This window comes from Neophocaena asiaeorientalis, unplaced genomic scaffold, assembly GCF_003031525.2.
Source record: "Neophocaena asiaeorientalis asiaeorientalis breed wild unplaced genomic scaffold, Neophocaena_asiaeorientalis_V1.1 scaffold45, whole genome shotgun sequence".
Lineage (NCBI taxonomy): Eukaryota > Metazoa > Chordata > Mammalia > Artiodactyla > Phocoenidae > Neophocaena > Neophocaena asiaeorientalis.
In genome coordinates, this window is record NW_020174642.1 from 2130990 (window position 1) to 2137560 (window position 6571).

A 6571-nucleotide genomic window follows, 5' to 3' on the forward strand; every position below is an offset into this window, starting at 1 on the left:
ATACACTCAGAAGAATGGGGAACATCCAAAAGCCTTTGTTGAACGTTTTATACAAACTTTTCAAAGACACACTGCACTGAACCCAGAAGCCCCAAGAACACAGGAATCTCTTCATATCTGCTTTAGTGGGAAATTTTCTCCCTGTTATTAAAAACAGATTCAAAATAGTGTGGTCAGTTGGTCTGGGCAACCGCTAAGCTAATAATGGAAGCTGTAGCTCAATGCTTTGAAAATAGTTTTCAGGAATGTCAGGGGGGAAAAACAGTTAAAAGCAAGAGTTCTTGCTTTGCAACTGGAATCTTTAGAAAAACAAAAGCATGATTCTAAGAGCAACTCCACACCCACCCAGAGCTCTTCCTATTTGCCTCCAGACAATTGCAGATACTGTAAGAAATCCAGACATTGGAGAAAAAACTGTCCTGCACTTAAGAGAAAGGAAAGTTTAAGAAACAACCTCTCTAGGTCCCATTACTCCCTGGTTCATGTTTTTCCTCCTGACAGACAATTCCCCCTCAAATGACAGTGTCAGCGGATCCTCAGTTCAACCCCAAAAGCCTACCATTAAACTTAAAACAGAGGTTCCGAACTGGATTTCTTAATTGACACTGGTGAGATTTTCTCTACCATCTGCTCAGAGAATTTATCTCTACCTGTCACCTCTGAGTCTATTCAAGCAGCTGGAGTCTCTGGGCAGCCTACCTCATTGCCCATGTCTCAGCCCACCCTAATATCTTTAGGGCCTCTGAACACCTGTCGTGATTTTCTAGTTTCAAACTCCTCACCAGCAAGCCTTTTGCTACCTCCTTTGCAGCCTTAAAATTAGCTCTGGCGACACCTCCAGCTCTTGGCTTACCTCATTTTGACCAACCTTTTCATCCATACGGCCATGAAAATAATGGAATTGCCGCAGGCATTATAGGACAGTCTTTTGCCTCTCAGGTGAGTCCTATAGCATATTTCTCATGCCAGTTAGACACTGTAGCATTGGGTAAGGCCCCACACTTACATGTGGTGGCCACAGCTGCCACCTTGATTGACAAAGCCAGTACTCTAACAATAGGGTCTCCCATGCAACTTTCTGTTCCCCATGCTGTGTCTGCTATCTTGCAAGTTCATAGGGTGCAGCATCTCCCTACATGGGCAACAAACCACCTATGAGCAGGCTTGTTTGTTTATTTATTTATTTATTTATTTGCCACACTGCACGGCATGCGAGATCTTAGTTCCCAGACCAGGGATCGAACCCACACCCCCTGCAGTGGAAGCATGGAGTCCTAACCACTGGACCACCAGGGAAGTCCCCAGGCTCTTTTTTTTTTAATAGATCTTTTTTGGAGTACAATTACTTCACAATGCCGTGTTAGCTTCCGTTGCACAACAAAGCGAATCAGCCATATGCATACACGTGTCCCCATATCCCCTCCCTCTTGAGCCTCCCTCCCGAGCCTCCCTCCCATCCTCCCTATCCCTCCCATCTAGGTCATTGCAAAGCACCACCCAGGCTCTTTTAATTAACCCTCCGTCATCTTCCATCGTTGTAATACTCTCCAGCTACTTCATGCCCCCTCCCTGATGATGGGGAGCCTGATTCCATTCCACATGATTGCCTTGAAACTACAAAAATGGTCTCAAAGCCACAAGAAGATCTCTCAGACATCCCTTCAGACAACCAAGACTAACTTCTATTTTGTGATGGCTCATAAATGAAATTTCGAGAGAAACGTAATAACTAGTTATGCCATGGGTTCCCCACATGAAACGCCTGAAGCATAATCTTTGACCACTGTCAAACCAGCCCAAGCTGCTGAGCTGGTAGCTTTTACTAGAGTGTGTACATTAGGAAAAGGGAAAACCACCTCTCTTTTGGAGTCTGCCATGCTGTTGGCTCAATTTGGGAATCCCGAGGATTCTTAACCTCTGCAGGGACTCCTATTGCTAATGGGCGTATAATTGCTGCCCTATTACAAGCTATCCACCTCCCTTCTAAAACTGCTATTGTTCACTGTTCAGCCCATACTGAGAAGACAGATTCTATACCTTTAGGGAACAATAGGGCTGGTAGAGCAAAACGGACCCCCTTATCCTTTCTCCAGCCAGTTTTTCCTCTCACTGCTGTGGCCTCTCCCGTTGCGGAGCACAGGCTCCGGACGCGCAGGCTCAGCAGCCATGGCTCACGGGCCCAGCTGCTCCACGGCATGTGGGATCTTCCCGGACCAGGGCACGAACCCGTGTTCCCTGCATCGGCAGGCGGACTCTCAACCACTGTGCCACCAGGGAAGCCCTCCAGCCAGTTTTTAAACCTGCCTTCATCCCTGACTGATAATAATTATCAGGCAAATGTCCCACAATCTGAAAGAAAAAACCAAAATGGTACCAGACAATTATGAGATGGATTAGACATTGAGCCAAAGGAACTTCCCATCCTTTTCCTTTGACTTTTTGATTTGCACTTCTTTAATTAAAACAAAAGTTTTAGTGCCCCCATCTTGGTTTCTAAATACTATTTCCCTCTAAAAGAAGCCTGGGCCCCTTGGAGAAATGGTTGATTTCAGGGCTGGGGCAGGAAAAGTATAAAATGAGCCTAGAACATTTTAAGCCCAAAGGTAAAGAAGTGCTCAAAAAAAACCAAAAAACAAAAGATGGGATGTATCAAAAGAAACAGGAGCCAGCTTGAAATGGCTCCCCCTGGCCAAGACTGGGACAATTTGAGCACTAAAATAAAAAGGGTGAATAGCTGGAGTACAGGGGATTTTGGGAGCAGTAAAACTATTCTTTTTTTTAAAAATAAATTTAATTATTTATTTATTTTTGGCCGCATTGGTTCTTCATTGCTGCGTGTGGGCTTTCTCTTAGTTGCGGCGAGCGGGAGCTACTCTTCATTGTGGTGCCCGGCCTTCTCATTGCAGTGGCTTCTCTTGTTGTGGAGCACAGGCTCTAGGTGTGCGGGCTTCAGTAGTTGTGGCACATGGGGTCAGTAGCTGTGGTACATGGGCTTAGTTGCTCCGTGGCATGTGGGATCTTCCCAGACCAGGGCTGGAACCCGTGTCCCCTGCATTGGCAGGAGGATTCTTAACCACTGGAGCAGTAAAACTATTCTGTATGATACTGTAGTGGTAGATTAATGACATCAACCATTTGGCAAAACCCATAGAACTATACGACACAAAGCGAGAACCCTAATGTAAACTACACACTTTAGTTAATAATAATGTATCAGTATAGAATCATTAATTGTAACAAGTGTACCATACCGTTGCAAGATATTAACAATAGGGGAAACGGGAGGGGGGGAATGAAGGGAATATATGGGAACTGTCTATACTTTCTGCTCAATTTTTCTATAAATCTAAAACTGCTCTAAAAAGTGAAGTCTATTAATTTAAAAAGTTTTTAAATAAATAAGGATTGGGACTTCCCCGGTGGCTTAGTGGTTAATAATCCACCTGCCAATGCAGGGGACACGGGTTCGAGCCCTGGTCCAGGGAGATGCCGCATGCCTTGGAGCAACTAAGCCCGTGCGCCACAACTACTGAGCCTGCGCTCTAGACCCCTGATTCCAATCATGAAGAAACATCAGACAAGCCCAAATTGAAAAGCATTCTGTAAAATAATTAGCCTGTATAAAAAAAAAAAAAGTCGGTGTTGTGAAAGACCAAGGCCAAGTAACTGCTCCAGATTAAAGAAAGCTAAAGAAGTTCAGGGAAAAAGAAGTTTGTACGCATACTTGTATGTGTAGACAGAGATGACAAATATGACGAAGTATCAACTTGGTGAATCTGGGCAAAGGGTATGCAGGAGTTCTCTTACTATTTTTGCAACTTTTCTGTAAGTTTGAAATTATTTCAGAATAAAAAGTTTAAAAGAACATGTTTTATGGAAAAACTGCAAGTGTAACTGATGCCGAATTTCAGCCTCTGCACGCTGGTGCTGGATGAAATCTTGGGGACAGGGTTTTGGGTGAAGTAGAAAGAAATAGCTTTATTGCTTTGCCTGGCAGAGGGGGCCACAGTGGGCTGAAGCCCTCAAGCCTGTGTGTCCCGCCCTGCAGTGGGTAGTGAAAAGTCTTACAGTGTTCAAGGAGCAGGGTGTGATCAGCTCGTGGACATTCTTCTGATTGGTTGGTGGTGAGGTAATTGGGAGTCAGCATTATCAACCTTCTGGTTCCAGCCGGTCTGGGATCTACGTGCTTGTGGGCAGCATGCAGTTAACTTCTTCCACCTGGCGGGGGTTTCAGTATCTGCAAAACAGCTCAAAGGATGTGGCTCAGAACACTATCTATAGCCCTTGAGAAGGAACTAAAGGTCCTTGACTCTGTTTAATGACTAAACTATTATTATTTTGCCTTGCTTGACTGTTTTCCTTTCTTTCTGCATTTTCTCACTTCTCAGGTCAAATTTATTCTTTTTTTTTGGCGGTACTAGGGCCTTTCACTGTTGTGGCCTCTCCCGTTGAGGAGCACAGGCTCCGGACGCACAGGCTCAGTGGCCATGGCTCACGGGCCCAGCCGCTCCGCGGCATGTGGGATCTTCCCGGACCGGAGCACGAACCCGCGGTCCCTGCATCGGCAGGCGGGCTCTCAACCACTGCGCCACCAGGGAAGCCCCAAATTTATTCTTTGACTAAAGTTTTTCTACAGACAAAAGGCAGGCGGAGGACATGGAGGGGTGGGAGTAGGGTCTATTCTGGGAAGGCCTGATAGGGTCCTGCTCAGTTACATAACCTCTGATGCATCATTTTGACTTGAACAAAGGGGGTGAGGGGCAAGTTCTAGGTTAAGGTTACAGAGCTAGCACCACACAGGAAATTAATTCATGTTTCATCCAGAGACAAACTATCACAGCAAACAAGTTGAAACTGAAGTGCACGAAGTACTACAGGGTGTCACGCCTGTGGTAATTTTTAAAAATTCAATCCAATTTTATTAAGATACAATCCAATCTTTACAATTATTGTATTAAGATGGGAAAAACCATGAAAGTCTTCTGTGCCATTCAACTGGTTTTACAAAATATATTTACTGACCTTTTCTTTACTAAGTGTAAAACATTAGCATGTCATGTAGCAATACTGAAAAACAAAACAAAGCATTAAATCCATTAAAATTGGTTTTATTGTGAACAAATGAAAATCAAAAGAAACTATACAGGTATTCACTATATATAATTCTTGCATTTTAAAATAGATTTGGGGGACTTCCCTGGTGGCACAGTGGTTAAGAATCCACCTGCCAATGCAGGGGACACGGGTTCGAGCCCTGGTCCGGGAAGATCCCACATGCTGCGGAGCAACTAAGCCTGTGTTCCACAACTACTGAGCCTGTGCTCTAGAGCCCACGAGCCACAACTACTGAGCCCGCATGCCAAAACTACTGAAGCCCGCATGGCTAGAGCCCATGCTCCCCAACAAGAGAAGCCACCGCGATGAGAAGCCCACACACCCCAATGAAGAGTAGTCCCCCCCTCGCTGCAACTAGAGAAAGCCCGCGCGCAGCAACGAAGCCCCAATGCAGTCAAAAATAAATAAATAAATTTTAATAAAATAAAATATATTTGGAAATATTTCCATTTGAATGTGATTTTTGTTGCCAAAAATGCTATGTGCATCTCGAGCTGCCCACCAAAGTGGAGGGACATTTTTCAACATATTTTAAAATATTTCGAATGAAATGTTTCAGTCCATGAATTACTTTGGGCCCATTGTTCTATTCCAACTAGTTTGCAAGAACAACTTTGGACGGCAGGAAATAAAAACTTTGATGAAAACCATAAGTCGTTGTCAAGGCTTTTAATGAGAGTATGATTTAATAAGTTCAATCAGGAACTTCCTTCTTCCATTTAGAGCCACATATTCTCATCTAGTATTTTTCCATCTATGACCTCAGTGGAAGCAAGACACTGACATACTCAGAACCAAACCTAAAATTTTATGAATCACAAAGTAATAATCCAAGGTTTTTAAAAATGAGGGCTAACAACTGGACAGATTTACTAAAAATCATTGTTCACTTGAAATGGGTGAATTTCATGGTATTCAAATTATACCTCAGTTGTTTATAAGGCAATATTCAAGCGCATAGTTCTTTACCAAAACTCATTTTACTTTATAATTGAGCATTAAATTGTCTGGTTCTTACAATTAACAGCTACGCCTTTGACTACTTATTTCATCATTCGTCCTTTACATTTTCCCTTTTGTGTACTTTTATAATGTACATAATCTCTTACTAACGTACTTAAATAACCATTGAATAATGGCCTCAAATTATTTACTGATAAGGGCAGACGGTCAAAAGAGCTTAGAGACCTCTGTTTCGGACACCACCCCCAAGGCCCGGACGCCGTCACGACCCTCTCCAAGGGACCCGTGCTGCCCCGGGCCAGGTCGCTCGGAAAATGGGAGCTCAACGTGTCTAGGCTTAACTCTGGACACACCTACCCTTCGCGGCCTGACCCGCTCAGAAGCTTCCTCATTGCTTTCTCCCTTAATCCCCAAGCCTCCCCAACACCGCTTTCCCAGGCTCCCTTGTCCGCTACCCGGGCTGGGGAGGGCGAGGGACAAGAGAGCCCGACAG